This window comes from Pristis pectinata, chromosome 2 (genome assembly GCF_009764475.1).
Source record: "Pristis pectinata isolate sPriPec2 chromosome 2, sPriPec2.1.pri, whole genome shotgun sequence".
NCBI lineage: Eukaryota > Metazoa > Chordata > Chondrichthyes > Rhinopristiformes > Pristidae > Pristis > Pristis pectinata.
The window spans coordinates 72893510-72915378 of record NC_067406.1 but is presented as its reverse complement, the minus strand read 5'-3'; positions in this window follow the sequence as shown (position 1 = coordinate 72915378).

Genomic DNA, 21869 nt, shown 5'->3' with positions numbered 1-21869 from the left:
TATTTCAAGTCCACACTGATCATCCATTTACACTAATCCTATTTTATTTTCTCCGCATTTCCAACAACTGCTCCCCCCCCCCTCCCCACCCCCTGGATTCTACCAGTACTACTGCACTCAATAAGTTACTGTGGCCAATTAACCTACCAACCCCGCATGTCTTCAGGATGTGTGAGGACACCTGAGCACCTGGGGAAAAGCCATGCAGTCAAGGGAGAACATGCAAATTCCATACAGCTTCCATACCTGTTCTCAAGCTCAGGATGGCAGCAGCTAAACCAGCTTTTCCACTGCACCTTCCTTTTCTCTTGTTGTCTCTTTTGAATCACAGAGTCATTTCCTTTGACTTTCCCAGTCTGGATGAACTCCAAGGCTTTCAACTCTGCCATGACTGTTCTCAATCCGCTCCGTCACTCTCTGATTGTATTGAGCAAGTGCTATAGCAAAGTGACAGAGCCTGGCACAAATGATACTGATGCAGAAGTTAATACTGTACAAGTTCTGGGGAGGAGCTCAGTGTCTGCAAGGCTTTATTGTTTACAGAATTTCTGAATGACCTGAAACAAGCATGTATTGAATTTGATGCTTTAAGAGAAGACTGGATTGCAATGTGGAGTCTGTTCAAAAGCTCTGAAGATCTTATTTGGAATACAAGGTGGATCCAAAAACCATAAGAACATAAAAAGAAGAATCAGGAAGCTTTTCCGTTCTTTAAGCCTGCTCCACCATTCATCAATATCTTGCTGATTCTCTACCTCAGTTCTGTTTTCCTGCACAACCCCATATCCTTTGATTTCCTTAATAGCCAGAAATCTATCAGTCTCCATTTTGAATGAGTGCCTCCTCAGCCCTCCAGGACAAAGTTATCATCCTCTGAATGAAGAAATTTCTCCTTATCTCAGTACTAAATGACCTACTTACTCTGAGATTGTGACACTTGGTTCTAGATTCCTCATTTGGGGGAAATATTCCCCCCTGCACCAGCCAGTATGAGTTCTGTAACAATTTTCTAAGTTTCATTGAGATCACCTCTCATTCTTCTAAACTACTGAGAATATGAGAATATGCTATGCAAAAGATGTATTTCACTGTGTGTTTCGATGTACATGTGACTCATAAAGATATGAAATCAAATCAAATCAAGATATCAAATCAATATGGGCCTAATCTATCTAATCTCTCCTCAAATCTACCATCCGAGAAATCAGTCTGGTGAACCTTTATTGCACTTTCTCTGTGAAATGTATATCCTTTTTTAGGGAAGGAGACCAAACTTATACATAATATTGGGTTGGTCTCATTATGGTCCTATGTTATTGTAGTCAGACCTGTAATAAAAGCCAACATACCATTGCTAGGCCTGGCTTGCCATAGTGTTCTTTAGCTTAATGCCATGATTAGTTCAGAAAGAATTAGTTCAAGGATGGTACAATGGCACACATAGTACAGCCACTACCTCACAGTGCCACAGATCCTGGTTCAATCCTGACCTCGGGTGCTGTCTGTGTGGAGTTTGCACATTCTCCCTGTGACCACATGGGTTTCCTCCAGGTTCCCGGCTCTCCTCCCATATCCCAAAGACCTGCGGGTTGGTAGGTTAATTGGCCACCGTAACTTGGCACCTAGTGAGTAGATGAGTGGTAGTATCTGGGAGGAGTTGATGAGAAAGTGGGAAGAATAAAAATGGCATTAATGTAGGATTTGTATAAAAATAGTAGGATTACTGGCCTGCTGAGTTCCTCCAGCATCACAGTGTTTTTCATCTAGATTCTAGCATCTGCAGTCCTTCGTTTCTCTATGATTAGTATAAATGGGTGGTTGACGATCAGAGTGGATTCAGTGGGACGAAGGGCCTGATTCTGTGCTGAATGACTCTAATGACTCAAAGACAACCAAAAATTGAAGACAAGAAACTGCCAAGACTGAGCCACCCTGCTGTTATTTTGCTATGCTGTACGTCTGCTTCATATAATTCTATTTTTATATTTATTGCAATTGTCATTTCCTTATGAATCAATAAAGCACTCTATTCCTGAAATGCAACATGCCCTACCTAATGTCAATTATAAAAGGGATCCGAGACTTGGTGGCTCCTTGAACATTCATTGCAAGGCCTCCCACCTTTTGTACCTGCATGTTCAGCAGCCTTCCTGCCTTTTGCTGGTATTACTATGTGACCTTCCGGTTTGTCACTGATCCTGTTTGTAGAATTCACTTGACTTGGCAGTAGACAACCACGCCGCCATTACCATTTCTGTTGTTAGATCCCTGCTTGCTCCTCAAAAGCATCTGAGCAAAACTGCATCCTAGACCATGTCAATGTGTAGCTTTTCTGCATGCCCCTTTAAACATTAAATATATAGTAACACATAGTTTCACCTGCATTGTCTCATTCAATAGCTCACATACTAAACAATACCACAACTTGCAATCTAAAAAGGTCTGCTAATTGCATCTGTTTGCTGGTGTCATTAACCTGACCGCAAACAGAAAAACTCCAATGATCCCTTATTCTGTTGATTGAAAATCTTGATGGATTCCTGTTTCCATCCTTCCATTTAAACATATCAGGTCCCCTTTTCCTGTGCTCCTTATAAATTCAACACAGGCCTGTTTTCCCCACTCCCTTTAAACTCACAAACCCCCATTCTCACACTCCTTATAAACTCACCAGATTTTGTTTGGCACACTCCCTTTAAAATCAGCTGCTTCATGGTAAAATTTATTATACTACTGTGTAACATCAAAAAAATGTGAATTAAAAGTGTGTCGGTTAATAAGAGTAATATCCAATAGGCTAGAAAATCTACCAATCGAGAACCATCAAAGACCCAATGGTGCTGGGTTATCCAGGTTATACCAGATCTAGCTCTTGAAAATCTTTGTGGCACCAGGTCAAAGTGTCTCTAACATTTTCACTGTCGCCTCACAAAAGAGTTCATCTGTAGATTTGGCACTAGTTGACTCACCAGTATCTCATGTGTTTCTGACCCTAACACCAGAAACAACAAAGCGTTCCACTTCTAGGGCATAGCTGTCTTTCTCTGTCCTGTGTCCTTCCCCAGGACCTTGACCACACCATTCATCATCAGCAACATTTCTACTTATTTCATATACAAAGAAAATGGTACCTTTAGACCTTGCCATTACATCCATTGGCTGCCATCATCATGGCTCAATGTAGATAATCATATATTTTTTTGTCTTTGTACTTGTTCACCATCCTGAAGCAGCAAGATCGCATCCTGGTCACCAGTACAGTATCTGAAGGCTGCTTGCACAGCCAAAATACAGAGGAAGACCTATCAACTGGGCATCCTTCATTGAAGATACTAACTCTCAGACATCAGCAGGGTGTGGTGCAACAACGTAACAAAGTCATAACAGTTCTTAAATTTCTACGTATAGTTATATACACCATACTGAATAATCCCCCGGGGACAACGTAATCTTGCCACCACTTACTGTCCCAATTTCCAAACCTTGCCCCACCCCATCTCCTTCCACTCTGAAGTTTAATGCAGTTGGCCAAATGATTGGTTATTGGTTGAAGTCAGTTGTTAGTGCCCTGATTCTGTTCTATTTGAGCACAAGCTAACAGTGCACTAGAATTCCTGTATAATTGTAGATAGCTTCTCAATTTTGTTGAGTTGTTTCCATGGTGGGCTATGGTAGAACCAGGCACTTAAACTGAAGAGTTTTGAAGGAATCAAAATAGTGCTGAGTGGGAAGGGATGACAGGTGAAATAAAGACAACCTAGTAGAGTACAAGCTTCTTGTTTTCTGAAGAGTTTGGTGGTCTGGTTTGGGTAGCGAAGGCAATGCTTTGTGTGTTTTATGTTGTTGATGGTGGCCCTAATTTGAGTGGAAGGGGTGAGGCCGACTTTTCAAGGAGTGGAGCCAGGAGGTAATTTTGCAGGATTTTCTCAGGGCATTGAAATGTTTCTGTCAAGCACCAGAAACTCACTCGAACGCTCAGTGCCTAATGATCTTGATCTTTAAGATCCAATATCTTCCAAAACAATCCAGATTGATGCGTGGAGGTTCTGGGATCCCTTGCAGATGTTTGCATTTCTACAAGGGAGGGGGGAACATAACATTTCAGTGATGCAGGATCAGCATGTGTTCCAGTCAGGGATCTGGGAATCTGAAGATTCAGACAAGTTACTGTTACTCTGCAGAAAAATGACCATTGGAAAAATGGATGGAATTGAACATGTATTGAATATACTTGAAATTCATGGGCCAGTTTTGAAATGGTGGGATGGTCAATGCGAGGTGTGGGGTTACATATGAAGGGGCCGGGTATGCAAATATTCTGATACTTTAGTATTATTATTAATCTCAGGAACATTTTAATATTTCCCTCAGTTAGATACATTAAATAGATCCAACAGTGTCAGTTACAGAACAGTGAAGTAAGTTTTTAAACAGAGGAGTTAAAAAATCTCATTATCTTTTTAAATTCTCATTATCTTTTTCATGTAGAGAACAAAGCAAGAGCTGACAGACAGCTTCAAAGCAAACAGAAAAGAAAAAATATAATTAAAATGTTAAAAAAATTAATCTATAGATACAAAATAAAGTATCACATGTAAACAAAAAAGCTTTGAAATTTTCCAGAGATTGTGAAGAAACTCTTAAATATAGCAGAGAGCCACCAAGCAGTTAGACTGTGTAAGTACAATGAAAAGTTTACATAGTAGCTTCTATTATGTATGTCAAAATTTATAATGGATAAAGTTGACACAAAAGGGACATCTAAAAACATGATAAAAGGAATTCAATTATACCAGACAGGAAGTAAATGCCAATTTAAAATTTCTAATTTATGTTATTTTCTGCTAATTTGAAACATCATATATCAAGCATCAAATATTTCTTATATTATTTTATTTATTGCATTTCTATTTATAACATCAAAAACACCTGAAAAGACAAAACACAGCTGTGTATATTTCTAGGACCTCAACTGCACGAGTCTATGTTTAATTATTAAGGTTCACAACTGAAGCATGCTTCCAGTACATATTTATTTATTTATATTGGTACTGTTACAACACAAATGTATTTGTCTACTTGCAGTATTTATGCCATGAGTTTATTTTAACACCAGCAAACAAGATATTTTGTTTTTCTTACCTTCAAGAAGTTTATGGCAGTTTCTCAGTTACACATTATGACAGATCACTGCCACCGCTATGTTATTTGGACTATTTTATGGCATATCCATTGCTTAAAAATTATTTTGAACTATTATTTGGGCATTTGGACCACCTTCCTTTTGGATAAAAAAAATATATCGCCAAAAAGGAACTGCCAAAACTCAACACGAGAAGAAATGGAAGAACAAGAATGGTACTGAGTCAAAGTGGTATGGAATCTTCACCTTGTGTATTTAGCGCATGTTTTCACAGGTGAATGAATTCCTTGCCAAGTGTTTTGGTAACATGTTCCACAGGATGTCAATACATCCAAATATCAATTCAAAATAAATTTTAGGAACTGGATATTGTGAGTGTCCACACCAATTTGATCCAGTACTTTAATATTTCATTTTCATGCCTTGCGACTTACGACGTTTTTTACGCATTATCATACATGTGCTTCCACAAGAGGTAAAAATCAAACATTATATAATGGCAGACTAGACTTGAATGGAGGGTGAGGAGGGTGGATGGAGTAGGGGGTGTGAGGCTATCATGCAGAGAGCTTCACCTGCTCTATAAAGCCTACCCCTCCCCTCTCCTCTGCTCTTTCTCCTTTTTCTTCTCTTACTGCAATGAAGTATTCAAGGGGTGTGATGATGACCAGAAAATATAGTCTTCAGCAGATGATGACAAAGGATAGGATTTCCTCTGCAGAATATTGAGGAGCCAGGTGGCAAGCTCCCCTCAGCTTCATGCAGCCATGTAGCTACAACCATAGCTACATCCTCCAGTGCAACCCAAAGACTGGAGTGAGGAGCCAAGGATGGAGGGAATAGGCCTTGTTCTCCAGGTGTGATCCATTTGTTCAGCATAGCAACAGTAATACGGCAGGCACAGCATGCTTCCTGGTCTTCAGGGTGTTTTGCTGGTGGTCACAATCCTGTACATTGAGGGAATGATAGCTTTCGTGATTCATGAAAAACAGTGGGCACTACATAAGTGTTGTTGATCATTCCCTGAATGATTAGGAAGTCTGCAATATTTTCTGCTAATTCACATACCTTGGGAAACCTTAGGTTCATAAGTATGTTCCCCATACAGTTGGAGATGGACACATTTTCCTTAGAAGCCTGCCTGACCCATATAGATTTTCTTCCTCTGGCAAGTCTTCTTTGATTTTGGCTCCACTCCTCCTGCACCTGGTCATTTCCCAAAAAACACATATTTCCTTAAGAAATTGAAGGCAATTTAGACCATTGAGTCTCCACCAGCTCTCAGAGCAATACTATCAATCCCATTTCCTCACTTATTTCCTTGTACCCTTTTCACTCACACATGCCCATTAACAACTACCTGACTCTCCCACTAGCCACTTACATGAGGAGCAATTTACAGAATTGCTGACAATATTTGGGATGTTGGAGGAAACTGCAGCCCCTGGGGGGGGGGGGGGGAACCCACACAGTCACAAGGAAAATGTGCAGACTCCACATAGGCAGCACCTGAGGTCAGAACTGAACATAGGCCACTGAAGATGTGAGACAGCTGCACTATCTGCAGTACCACTGTGCTGTCCTGTGCTGAAGGTTCTTCAGGATGTCCACTGAAACAGCAATGAAGGGCTAAATGTCTTCAACATTTACACACTCACATCACGACTTCAGGGTAAGAATATACAGGTTACAGACACTGTCAAGGCTCATCCAGCCCTTTAAGTCTTCCATATAAATTATCATTTGAAAAAAAGAGGGATAAGGAGAAATTTCTTTATACATAGTGTTTGGAAAATGGAATGCCTTTCCACAGTGCACAGCTGAGTTAATGATCATAGCAACCTATAAAGGTAACTTGAATAATTATCAAAAGTCGAGGTAGGTGTGGGCCCATGAAAAGAATGCAAGACAAAGAGATTCATTTTGGATTTCTCCTGAAAGAACCGGCACATTTGCAATGCGTGGAAAATATCTGTGTTAAGGACCCAGAAGGGATTGGTGCTTTCAAAGAAAAATAAATCCTCAAAAGCAATCAACATCTTCAAGAAAAGAACATCAGTAAGAGCAAAGTGCCCTGTGAAATCCAGGGTCTATAATCTCAGTGATAATTTCTGCCAGTCATACCTGATGTTATTCCTGTCATAGTTTCTGAAGACAGTGGATAGACAATTTGCATTAACCAAGTAGATTTACCTCTATTGTCCGCTCATTCTATGCAGTCAGGATTACAGCAGACATTTGGTATAACCTCCAGAATTATTTTTAGTTAATAACTTCCAGGTATAAATGTTCTGATATATGATTTTAATATTCTAATTTCAGTTAAAAACACATCTGAAGAACTGTGCATCAGGTTTACTTCTTTATCCTAAGAAAATACGAAAGCTTTCCATAAGCAAAATTGCCTCATTGTTCAATGAGCATAAAATTGCCTGTGTCACCAGATAAATCTATCTGGAAGGTAAGAATATAGAGGCTTTAGCCTAACAGCCTATGGAGATGGAAGAACGTTGTTGAGGTTGAGAGGATATTTGCATATGAGAATTGAACAAATTTGTGTTTGGTTGCTTGTTATAATGAGATGTCATAATGGGACTAATTTGCCATTATGTTGCATACTTTGAATTTCCAAAATTACTTTCTTTCTTCTCACAAAACCATTGGTATCCTATAATTAGCCTTAACCCCTTTAGAAAAGGGAGGGGAAAATGTTATGGGATGTTATGTAGATGTTAGGTGAAAGGAACAGAGTTAAGTCCTGAGAAAGTATTACAGCCAAGGACAGTCACTGGCATCGCATCTGTAGATTTCAGCTTGAGCCAATATTTGCACCAAGCCTATAACAGCATCTTGGAAGAACTCAAACTTAAACACCACTTAATAGAGTTGTTTTCCATCATTTTGCTGATGATTGATAGCAGACTGATGGAACAATGATAGGTCTGGTGACATCTTGAAAAACCCCCCCTTGAAATTCATTGGTAATACAATTATCACATTTCGCACTATAAACTTTCTGAAGAATTATCACCTATCAGAAACTCAACAGACCAGGCATATAATTACTTTTGCTTTGAGCATCTGAAGGCTCACTTTGCAGTTGGTGGTTTATCCCCTAAATTCCCAATCCTGCTACAAGGAACACATTAGGTATGATAAAATACTCTCCACTAAACCTTGATGGCCACAGTTCCAACAGTGGGTGCAGGATTTGCCATCTACATGAAGCAAATTATCAAAGCATCTTCAACAGTATTTCCCAAACCCTTCATCCTCCCTGCCTCAAATAAGGAAGGCAGCATATGCTTGGAACTCTCCTTCAAGTTACATGCCATTATGACTTGGACATATGGATTGCATTGCTTTAAGAAGGAAAAGCATCAGCAAATTCTCAAAGGCAGCTAAAGAGGTGCAATGAGTGCCAGTGATGCCCATATTCTAAAATTAAACAATAAAAGTTAGAGTGTTCTATTCATATTCTTCTTTTACTCTGCAGCATGGATTATAGGGCTATATTGTCAACACCCCTGTGGGCTGCCATCAACCAAGCCTCAAGCTTGAACCACTGGCTAAGCTTCAACATATTAATTACTAGCTCCTGAGAACCATTAGATATTTTCCATTCATAGTGAATAAAATTATTCTTTGTTGGTTACTGCTTAGGTTTGGAACTATAGTTCACATGCTAGAAATTGTAAGTGCATTTATGACAAGGTAGGACTTATTTTGGTCACATTATTATAGAATAATTATTTGCCATAAGTGGTGCAGTAGGTTAGAAATCAGGGCAGATAAAATTGGTGTCATCAGAACTAGGAAATATCATATTATTCATGATAAAGGTTCTTGGTGATAATACTGACATACACAGCACATATACTTTCTTCACATTACTGTATTTTTGTTAATTCATTTGAGGCATTGCTGATAAGGGCGGAATTAACAATTGATGATTGCCCATGAGAAGATAGTGATGAGCTGCCTTTGTGAAATGTTGCAGTGAAGATCCGCCCACAGCATTGTTAGGTATTCCTGTAGTTAGATTCAGTTACAATGAAGGAACACTAATGTATTTCTAAATCAAAATAGTGTGAGAGACTTGGAGTGGAATTTGTGGCAGAAGTCATGTGTTTGGGAGACATTGCTGAAGTGGGCTTGATAGATTGCTGCAGCTGATTTTGTAGATTATGTCTACTGCAGCCATGATGCACTAGGAGAGAGATGAAGGACTGGAAGTCAGTCAAGCGGAATGTCTTGTTATAGATGGTTTTGAGTGTTGTTAGAGCTGCTCTCATTAGTCCCTTACATACGTGACATGCCTTGTGAATACAAAAAAGCCTTGAGGAGTCATGTCAATCACATGCCTCTTACCTGTATTTAATGAGCTGGTCAAATCAAGTTTCCCTTCAATAGTGATGCATTCCCCCACCCCCTCCCCCCCAACCCTCACCCTCACCCACTGCTCTGCCTCAAGATGTTGACGGAGCAGAGGAATTTTTGCAATTCCACTCAATCTCTGTGACATCCCCTACCCGACTATCCTCTGTGTTTCTTCAGTTTCAGCCTACTGTATATTTGCCACTCCCTTCAGCCCACTACTGGTTCTATGCCTTCAGCTGTCCAATTTCTAAGTTGTGAATTCCTTCCCAACATCTTTCTGCTTCTCCAACATTTTGCTCCAACATTAAGCCCCTCACTAAAATTAATCAAGTTAGCCAAACTTTTGTTTACCTGTCCAAATGTGTCCTCTTTTGGACCACTGTCAATTTTATGAAGAACCTTAGGAGAGTTTATTATGATAAAGTTGCTATTTAATTGCAAGTTAATGTTATAGTGAGACAAGTTTGAAGCATAATTCTCTACTTCTTCAAGCTGGTTAAAGATAAATGTAAGATAATTTGAATCAGAATGGTGCAAATAATTTCATATGAATCATTGATTTATTCCTAGCCTAAGGAAAGCTACAATGTATATAGTATTTAATATTATTGGGCAATAAGCAAATAAGAATAAGAACTGTGAAATCAATTCATTTGAATTAACATGACTTTAGTCATAGATAGTGACTTTTTTGCACTATTCATTTATTTTTGTAAGTTATAATAATTTTATGTCTTTGCACTGTACTACTGTCGCAAAACAACAAAGTTCACATCATATAAGTCAATGATAATAAATCTGATTCTGATTCCAAGTGTAAATAATACTCATTTTTATCTCTATATTTTTATTTGATTTACTCAAGGGTTTTAAAATGCCATTAAGCATACACAAAGAAATTTTTTTCCATCTAAATGCATTTATTAAAGGTCTTTAGTGGGAGAAGAAGTAGCAAGATAACTTTTATGTGGTTATTAATATAAGCAAAAAATGGGAAGTATGAAGCAGGGGAAACTACTTTCATTTAGCTTACAAACTGAAAATATTGTAACTCTAAATAGCTCCAGTGAGGCAAATTAGGGGCAGTGTTATCTTAGTCAATCAGTCAGGAATAAGGTCTTGGTAGCCCTCCATTTGCAAAGTTGTGCTTACTACTCATTTTCCCTCAATCTGGCCAATATTCTACCAATCCTCCCCACTGGAAACCAGCTGTGCCTCTGAATGACAGTCAGTTGTTTGACCTGGATTGCATAGCCTGAACAAGTAATGGAAGCAGTTTCAATGAGTAAATATTAACTTTCATAGGAACATGGATATATACACAATAAGAAATAAAAAGGCAGGGCTGCAGGGAAATTAATCTTTCTAAGAACTTATTCAGCCGTGATGGAGAAAATAGCCTCCTTTCATCTTTGAAGGTTCTAAGGATGGTACCTTTTGCTTGGTTGCAATGCTTTTTGGCACAAAGAATCATGGGATTTTCCATCAATTTACATTTAGCATTACAATTTCCACAATTTTGTGCAACTGTTAAAGTAAGATTAGAAGCCAGCTTTGCCCTTGGAACTGACCACACCATCAGTCTGAATGAATCATTATTGTGGGTTTCTGATAATTGCAATGTTGCAGTGTTTTGAGGATGCTCTTAAAATTAAGTGTTTTTAAGTGTGTAACCACTAAGAGGCATATTTTAAAGCTTTCATTTGTGCCAATTAACACACACCAATAGCTCTTCATAGTTTTTGAAGTCATTTATTTAAGACTGAGTTCTTCAGAAGTGCTGAGCCACTTGTATTAAACATACTAATTTTCTTGTGGTAAGTTTATATTCAGCTGTATGAATAAAGCTGCACCAAGTCATCACTCTGTGTATCAAAGATTTTCAATAAATTACTTATGCAATCACAATCTACTGTCTACCTGATTATACTGGTTCATGGATGATTTTACATTCAGTGATTTGCAAATACATTTGTGCAGAAACATGAACCAAATGGAAAACTACTTTTGAAAGCTAGGGTCATAAATCATGAGTGCAATTTGAATCCAGATTGCTGACTGTACCAAACACAAAGTCTTGGTCAACGATCGTATGGTCTGAGCTGATGCTTGCTAATGGTGAGTAATTGATTCAGCTTGTTTACAGTTATTGGGCAGAGGGTAGACAATGGCTTCTTGTGATAACCTGTGGTATTAGAAGAACATGTAAGCTTGGGTCCTTGTCATAAAAGCTCCATTAAAAACATTGAATATTGCAGAACAAGAGTCCCACAGCACTGATGACCTCTGCCTCTGCCCCAGCTGGAATATTTGAGAAGAAATGTCACAGCATCAAAACATTTTGGTCAGCATCACTGCCATCTAAGCACACACAGGTGGGAAAGGGATACGAAATGCATGGATGAAAAATCACTTGGATAACAAGCCAGTCTTATCCTGAAGTGTGATTTAGCCCCCACTCTTGAGATAATATATAAGGAAGTTCAGATCAAGACATACAGTATGTCAAGATCACAGGTGGTACTTCTTCCACACATAAATTAGTCTGAATCTTAGGTTATCCCTGGCATCCAATTCACTGAATGGAAAGGATGCAGCTGCTGCAGGAATTCTACAAGGGAATAGATGACTTACTCCACCCCAACCTCCCCCCCCCAACTCCCCTAAACACAGACACAGAGAAACACACACAGACACAGACACATCTGCATTAAGGGTGTATGGAATTTTTGTCTGCCCTGGTCCCAATGGAGTGAAGACCCAGCATTTCCAGGTTCTCCAAAGCCTGTTTTCTACCTTCAACAAGTTGGCATTTCACAGAATAGTTACAGAAAAGGAGGCCATTTAGCCCATCAATCCCGTACTAGCTCTATACAAGATCAATCCAGCTAGTTTGCTCCCCTACCTTCTCACCATCCTTTCCTTGCAGATTTTTTTTTGAATGCCACAATTGAATCTGCCTCTACTACTATCCCTGGCAATGCATTATCCCTGGCAATGCAGTCCAGAATAAAACCATTCACTGCACAAAACAAAACCTTTTCCTCGTGTCACCTTTGATTGTTTTGCCAAAGATGTTTACTCCATGTTCTCTAAATCTTGACCCTTTGACCAATAGGAATAGCTTATCCCACTTTACTCTGTCTGTAGCCTTTATGATTTTAAATACCTCTATCAGATCCCCTCATAATCTCCTCTGTTCTAGGAAGAAGAAACCCAGCTTCTCTAGTCCATCCATAATATTTTAAATCTGTTCTGTCTCCTCCTAAAGCCCTTATGCGCTTCCAAAAGTGTGGTGCCCAGAACTGGACACAATACTCAGTTGAGGGAATATCTAGTGCTGCTCCTGCTATGCTCTTTTATACCAGTCAGAGAGAAATAGAGTTAACGTTTTAAGTTGATGATCTTTCATCAGAACCTTGCCTACATCTGCTGTGTTTGCTTTTTGAGTCGTGCAGAATGTTTAGTTGAATAGAAAATGTTAATCTTGTTCACTAGATCAAGTTAAACCTTGAACTCAGGACAAGCAGACATAAGTCTCAATTGACAACTTAATGCCCTCCTTACACAAAATGTGGGTAAACTCTAGAATGAGCTGCTGGGTAGACACTGAGACAAAGCTGTGGAGTTACAGAATAGGCATCTAGGATTCCTATGGAAGAATGAGACAGATAGACCAAGTAATCACACTCATCTCCTCTGACCTTTGTGACATTGCATTGATTACAGCAGCTTCCTGGTGCTTGCCAAATAATTGTTCTTTCAGGGTGGACCCTGAGAGAGAAGTGTTCTTAAATTATTTTGCACACAAGGCATTACAAATAAGCACAGCCTTATGTCATCTGATGTCCATGTTTATGAGCTTTCCAGCAGGGGTCACTAGATAGCAATTAGCAGCAACTAATATTAATCCGGCTTGAAGGCGTGAAAGCCATTTCCAAATCCTTAACCTGTTCACAGTAAAATCAGTTGACTCAGTACAGATCAGGATCTTAATCTGTACCTTCCAACGTGATATTTTCAACTATATTGTGCATTGCCTTTGCCCATTTGGTGATCAAATACTATAATTTTTTTTTAATTTTATTTTTCCCAGCTACTAAACCAAATCCTGAGAAACGGATATGAAGATGTTTGTACATAAGATTAGTTTAAATTTAAATCTAATAAGACTTTATTAAATAAATGATGCATCACCAATTAATTTTGTTTTTCTCAAGTTAGTAAAACTTTCTGAATTGGAGTTATGAAGGACTTCAAGCAAATTTGTTACATATCCCTGAAGATTTTATTAGAATAACATTGAATTGATTTTTATTTTCAGTATAGTCTACCACCTTTTAAATTTAATCATTTGCATACAAGCTTTGAAAATTATTTGCTGTATCTAATCTTGAAAGATTAAACAAAATATGTGTGATAAATACAATCGAACTGTTCAAAAGAGGCAGTGGCTAAGCAACTCCTACATTTTAAGAATTTCTGTAGTTGTAAATTACAGCTGTCAAACAATTTGTTTAAAATATATTTGTGGGATAGTATTGTTTCAAATATTTGATCTCTGTAACTTAATATTAATTTTCTGATTTCTTATATTAAGACATTTTTCCAATGTGTATTAAAAATCAGTTCATATGGATACTAGTTTAAAATCATATGAATTAAAACAAATATTTGTGACAATTTCTCCAGTGATAAATATAACAATTTCAACAATTACTTTGTTCATATTGTACTATTAAAGAAATATATTTTAAAAATCCAAGGAATTTTTAGTAATTTTTTAAGACAGGGGTAGATTGATTTTTGGTAAGCAAGAGATGGAAGTTATTGGATCAAGTAGAATGGGAAGCTGATGTTACAGTCAAATCAGCCATGAAATTATTGAATAGCAGAGCAGGCCAGAGGAACTGAGTGGCTTACTCCTGCCCCTATGTTTGTATGTAAGGAAAATGCTATTGATGGTACAAATTACAAAATTTGACATAGAGAAAGAAAATTCTACTGACGGCAAATATAAATTCAAATGCAAATTAGCAGCGTGCTTATTTTTGTAATATATGACATGAACATATCTGTCGGCTAGTTTCAACTTTCTTGTAAGTGCTGACCTAATGCTCAGAGATGGGGCCTGGTGCAGTAGCAGGGCCTTGCGCAATTTAAGTTTGCCATGTTTGGTTGGGGAAGGTTGGGCTAGTGGTAGTAACAGAACATGCTCATCCACACAGTTACTGTAATTTGGCAGACAGCTGACCAGCCCCATCCACCCTGTTTTAAGCAGCTTCAAATCCATCAAGGACGATGAATGTTCCTGAATGGCTTTGATATTCATGAATGCTCAAATATGTTCAAAATCAATGGATTGAATAAAATATTAAAAACATTGAAAAACATTTAATTCAAAAAATGTAAAATGCTAATACTTATCTGAGACTCTCACACATATGCCCTTCTGTTGAAATGAATGGACTCAGCAATTCCAGCTTCAGCTGTAATCTGGCACACAGTCAGTGGGTATATTCTCCAGTGCTGAAAATCACAGTAAGACTAGTCTGCAATTCTCCATGAGCAGCATAAGGGTACAGTCACTGAATCAATGAGGTAGAGCAGTTAAAAAGTCTAGTACCTCGCCGTTGCTGCATAAATCCTGAAATGCGGTGGCACTGGTACAGTGAAAAAAAAGAAACTGGAAAATTAACACATAAATACATCAGTGTAGTTGAAAGAAAATTATCTGGAAAGTGTGAAGTATATTGGTATTAGAGCTCAAGCAGATGTATAAAATCACTGAGGATGAATCCTTTATATAAATGATAATTTGTTAAATTCTTTAATATCATTAACAATTCAAATTTTAAATATTGTAAAGAATTGAGGGGGAAGCTCATCTTTATTATTAACATTGCATTTACACTCATAGACCAGAAAGCAGTGATTTATATATATTCAGTTAACATACAAGATGTCACTGTGTCCCCAACTTAGGAAATATAATTCTATAGCAAAAAACATGGTTACTTACATATTCCACTGTATTAACACTGCCAATACACTTCTGCTGAAGCATGAAAGTGATATAAAATTGCTGCAGATTTTCTTTACCTAACCTCTAGGTGGAGATATAGAGTTTATTTCATACCTCTCTGCCTTACTTTGCTCATTTTTGTAAATTCACAATATCTTTGCATTGTATTGTTGTTATTCCTTTTATTCTTCCATTTGCTTTCTTTTTAAATTTTATAAATATTATTTTATTACTTTCTCATGCTTATTGAGCATTAGTAGTCCCTTTAATTATTGCTTATATTTACATAATTTGTCTCCATCTTCAATTCATTCTACATATTCATTCCATTTAATATTGTGCATCTATCTTTCTACTTTAGAGGTACATTTCCCTTCAAAGTTATGCCTTGAATGGATGTATCTTGAATGGCTACTAAAACATTATCCTTGCAGAAAATCTGAAATGATCATGTAGTACTGCATTATTCATATGTAAAAAAGAAATGATTATTGAGGTTGGGCTTTTAATAAGAACATCTGATGGCATTGCATTACAATTGTATTGTTGCTTTCATATTTTGTTTTGGAATCAAATTGAAATTACTTTCAGGAGTAACAGAGAGACATGGTAAATTCAGCCCCTATAATAATCACCTCCCTGTCCCCACCTCTCTGACCATCATCCACTTCCCTGCTGAGTGTTCATGATTTTGGTGAACAGATCACATGGATAGGAAGCCCATCTGATTTTTCATTTCATTGGTAGCTAACATTGGGATTGTTGATGTGTGTTGTATCTAACTGAGGAATGGAAAACTTGCCTGTGATTTGGAATATTTAGTGAGTGATTCATATGGAGAGGGGCTAAGTCGCCCTGAAATGAGTATTGATTTTGTGAGTTCAGTGCCTTGGAGAAGAGTAGCTTTTGCAAGCTTCCAGCATTTTCAGACTGTCAAAGGGATGATCTCATGGTGACAGGGCAGTGGAGGGCCTAATGGAGCATGTGCAAAAACAAAAGAGGATGTCATGACCAAAAATAGCATTGTTCCAAAACATTAACTGGAACTGGAAGTGAGTTGATGAATTTGTCAGTGCCTGAAGCATCACCCCAAGTACCTGGTGCAGAAACACAATTAATGACCTGTCCAAGCCGGCAACCACAAGACGCAAGTCTTCCTGTCTCTATTTATAAGTGCCACACTTTTCCATAACAGCATTTTGGTACCTCACCCCATAAGCATGCTGACATTTTCTTCCTAACACTCTACAAATTCTATCTCCATTAGCAAGTCGTAGATGTATTTATCTTTACATTGCAAATATTCATCTGCTGCTCATTGTTTTACAACAGTTACAAACAATATAAGAACAAAATAACAGGATTAAGTCATTCAAGACTGCATCCTTGTTCCACCATTCCATTAGGTCAAGGTGTTACCCAATATTTCTCCACATTCTTTGTAAATTAGGTTTGCCTCTCACAATGGCAAGATTTTCACCCTCTGCCTATTGCCTCTAGCTATCTGTGAAACTCTCTTACACAAGGGTATCTCCTTGTATTTCTTCAGTCTTGATCCTTGTTCTTTTCATGATTCTTTCATGAAAATTGAAGCAACCTCATAGACCTGGATATCATTTACCGAAACAAATACTAAATCTTTGCTACTCTTTCTACAGAACACAGTCTTCAGTAGGACGTTAATGTGGGATATGGGAAAGGGATAGGGATCCACAGGTGGGATGATTGCATACTTTTAAAACCTCCGGAGAAATGAATGGTGTTATTGGCCAAGAAAAATGCAGGAGCATTGAATATGTCATAAGCCAACAAAGAGATGTCTGACAAAGGCCCTAACAATGTAGATGCTGAGATGCTATTTTCCCTTTATGGAAGAATCTAGAACTAGGGAACATGAATTAAAAATAATGGGTCACCCAATTAAGATGGAGTTGAGGATTTTGTTTTTCTCAGAGAGCCATGAACCTTTGGGATCTTCTACCCCAGAAAACAATGGAGACAAAGTCAGTGGATATGTTCAAGGCTGAGGTACACAGATATTTGCATTCTAGGGATGAAGAATTATGGGGAATGTGGAATTGAGGCCAAGACCAGATTGGCCTTGAGTTTCTTTAATAGTAGAGCAGGCTCAAGGGACCCTATGCCTTACCTTTGGACCAACTCCTTGTGTTCCAATGCAGTTCTCCTTGTTGTCCTGATCCTTCACATCAGGTGTGCAATAATTGATGGTGCCCAGCACTGGTGCTCATCCAAACTGGTTGAAGGCTTGGAAAAAGAGAATTCTCAACTCACTCCATCACCTGCAAGCTCTGGTTTGTAGATCTGCAGCATAATATGAAGTGGTTGGTTCTGAATCCTCTCCTGTTAGTTGCTGGTAATAGCCGTAGCTAAGTGTTTTGGAGATCCTGCTGTAGATTCTCCTGACACTCATCTGCTCAGAGCTCTTCTTACTTCAATAACAAATGATTCTCAGTTGCTTGAGAAACAAAGGACTGCAGATGCTGGAATCTAGATGAAAAACATGATGATGCTGGAGGAACTCAGCAGGACAGGCAACATCCGTGGTGAAAAGCAGGCAGTCAACGTTTCGGGTCAGGACCCTCCTTCAGGAGTCGATCCTCAGCTGCCGCAGGCTCAATGTTTTCGAGGTACAGAATGTCTAGCGACCACAGTATTCAAGATGGAATGGAAGAAAATCTACGATTTATAAAGGCATTTTTATCATTATTTCAAAACATTATTGTTTTGCTTGATTAATAGTCTCGTGGGTAGCAACAAATAGCCTTTCAATTAAGGTTTCTGGGTAATGGAACAGTATCATTAGCAATGATTCATCTCTTCATAGATATGCTGGGACCTTACCATTCATGATCAAAAAGGGCAGAGATTTGGGAATGAAGCAAGATGCACACACCTTAACTGCTACAAGAGAACCCAGCTGAAACCTGAATAATCATAGATGACAGTCCCAGGTCATTGAGAGAATGGTATGCATCTATGTTGGCACAGGATCCCTGGATGACCTGGTGAAATCTTAAATGCCACACGAAGGTCGTCAAGAACACTCTGGACTTGTGGGAATCCAGGCATTGCTTCAGATTCTATTGGTTAGTCATGTTTACTGTCAACCACTATGGGGAACTTTATGTACTGGCATGCCTTAATGAACAGAGCATCTGTCTCTTGTTTTATGCTGGCATGTGGAGTCAACTGGTACCACGTCTCCTGCTTCAAATTGGAAAGACCCTGAAGCAAAAAAATTGATAGCAGCTGTTGCTTGACTGCCACTGACAGAGGGTGACAAGACAGCACAGAAGGCTGCAATTTCTACAACAGGAAGGCTGCACAAGTCTGCCAGAAGAACCTGCACCCACTTATACATTGCTTCTCTGTGAGCTTCTGGGAACTGATACTGAGGCTGTGGGCCAAGGAGGAGAGAAGGGACAGCTGTATACAGATGTGGTACTCTGACAGAATGTGTTGCAGTACCACTGTGTTCTCCTGGTTGCTCCTGATACTGTTGCTGAGGGTGCTCAACAGTTTCCTAATCCTCCTCTTCCCAAAAATGGATTGGTAGAATAAGTCCTCTTCCTCTCAGTAACTCTTCCCATCAGCAAAGAATAAACACTGTGAAGAATTTTCAGAAAGAAACCCTCAGTACTATAGTGGCATATATTACTGTCATACTCAACTGAGAATGTTAAGAGGATTTTGTCAGCTGTTCATTGCACATTTAGTTCAAGTTAATTGTTTATTAAGAGTTCTGATTAAAGGTTGTCAACCTGAAATGTTAACTCTGTTTCCCTCTCTGCAGATGCTGCCTGACCAACTGAGTATTGCAAGGATTTTCTGTTTTTACTCCCAACTGTTTACCCTGACCTTTTGCAACAAAGATTGATGAACAGTCCCACATTTCTCAGCTATTATTTTCTGGCCACCAAAAGTGACACAGAGGTTGTGCCATACAATTGTAATTTGCATAAGGATATTAACCTGTGTTCGGATGGCTATCAGGCCAACTGAAGATCATAGGAAATTCAACTGGCAGCAACATAAACAAAAATGCCTTCCCTTCCCTTGAGGCTCTACATCCTAATTAAGCAAACCAGGGGACTCAGTCTTAGCTGAGAATGGAAATCTGGTTGCGGTGATTCCCAATCTGCAATACAAAGGCAACTTTAGTGATTCATGCAAGTTAAATTTGAACTCAAGGGCAACTACCTATATTATGCCACATATTTTGTGCTCCTGTCAAACTGCTAGGTTTATGTACTGACGTGAAAAGGCCTGTGAAGATCTGTAGATCTGAAGCAGTCAAGAGTACCTCTAGAAGTGGTCTCAGTTCTTTCCATTTCCCACTAGTGGCTGTGCAATTGCACTTAACAACAAGATCACTTTGTAACAAAGGTAATGTCTTCAAGCATTTTTCAATTTCTGCTGATTAAACAGAGTGACTACCTTGTCAGCTTCCCTTAGTTTAAATAAACCAATCAGACACCAGGAGACTGCATTCTGTGCAGGTATCTGAATAAGAGAAGAAACTGAACAGCAAGGTGAACACATTTTTTTAATATTTCAGTTGCTGCAAAAACACTTAAAAGTTTCTCTCTAATGTTGGAACTTGGTGCAACAATAATGTCCTTTGAACAGATGGGGAAAATGTTTCAATGCTTTAAAAGCTAAAAGCTAATAAAGGCAAATCTTAGTTATCTTGTAATAAGTTGTTCTCTTGGAACATTGGAGCTGACTGCATGTATAAGTTAACTGACAACAAAAACCAATAGACTAAAATTATTACCATGGCCATGCATTAAAAGTAATACCTTTAAATTTCTACTTTTTATAACATTCAACTACTTGCATGCAGTACTGAAATTGCACTCTGCCTATCAATTCTAAGTAACATTTTACTGACCTGTTTTCTGTTTTTGTAGTACTTTATAGTACTTCAATTATTTTATTAGAACTTGACTGGGAGTTGAAAGGAATAAATTGCAGGACTACAGGGAAAGGAGAGGGGGTTGGAACAAATTATGTTGCTCTTGCACTCAGTACTTTTCTGCATAGAATCCTAACACTTGCACTATTGTGGATAGTCAGAGTTTTTAATTGTGTTTGGATCTCTTGAAATTTCGTAACAGTGGTCAACATAACTTATTATCAAAATTATTTTAAAAAACCAAAAGCTGTGGTTTTAATTAAAGTTACATCATCTCTATCACCCATCACCTTACATAACTCAGTGCTAAACTTTGTCTCATAATCGTACTACTTTAATCCAAGATGTTGTTGTGTTTCCACACCATTCGCATTGGATATTGACTGCATTATTTATAGAAACAGTTCAAACCAAATGACACTGAAAGGTTAAAAACTTAGGACATTCATCTCAACTGACTCTAAAAGTTCCCTGTGACAGATTGATATCCCTTCTCTAATGGCACAGATTTTATCACGAATTGGAGGTGGATCTGTTTTCCCTCTACAAAAGTGGTGTCTACCAATGGTATCATTCCATGTTATCTATTTGTACCATTTCAAAAGTGAAATCTGCAATGTGTCTGTAAGATAATGCACTAAAATCACTACTTTTGAAACAAAAGAAAACCTTTTTGAAGCTTTAAATTATTTAAATATTTTACCATTTGTCATAATAATAAAATGCCCCAAAAGTAGAAAGTGCTGGAAATATTTAATACATAAGAGAGCATCAATGGAGAAAAATAGAGTTACTTTACAATACAGATTGATGCCTTTTCACTGGAATGATTTTCAATATGAGTATTGGTAGCAGCCTTTGCATCCACAGAACTCTACGCTTACATTACAGTTGCTTACAAATTCTAACTTGAATAATTATAAATAAGAATCATGTGTTTATTACCTTTCCATCACCAGGAGCAGGCTTGGAATTCAGTCTGGCCTTAGATGCTGCTTCTCCCTCTTAAATAACTAAATTCTTTGGAAGCTATTTTCTGGTGGATGCAAGCTTACAGTAAAATTATTAAAAAATTTGAATAAATTGGCATAAGTTCAGCAGGTTCACTGAAGAAGTTCAAAAGAATGTCTGGTATGGGAAATGGAAAATTTGCACCCAGTGCATTAGAGTGTGTTCATATGAAACATTTCCCTGTAGCCAGTCTGTTTTATTTCCACCTGTTACTGCACAAGAACATGCCTAATTGCACCAAATCACCCAATAATTTCTTCACATTATCCACACTGCAGGTCAACTTCAATATGTGTTGATTAAAAGAAATGGTTATTGCTTTACTGGCAAACTTGGTCACAAAAAAAAGAGTAATCATTCCAAAATCAAAC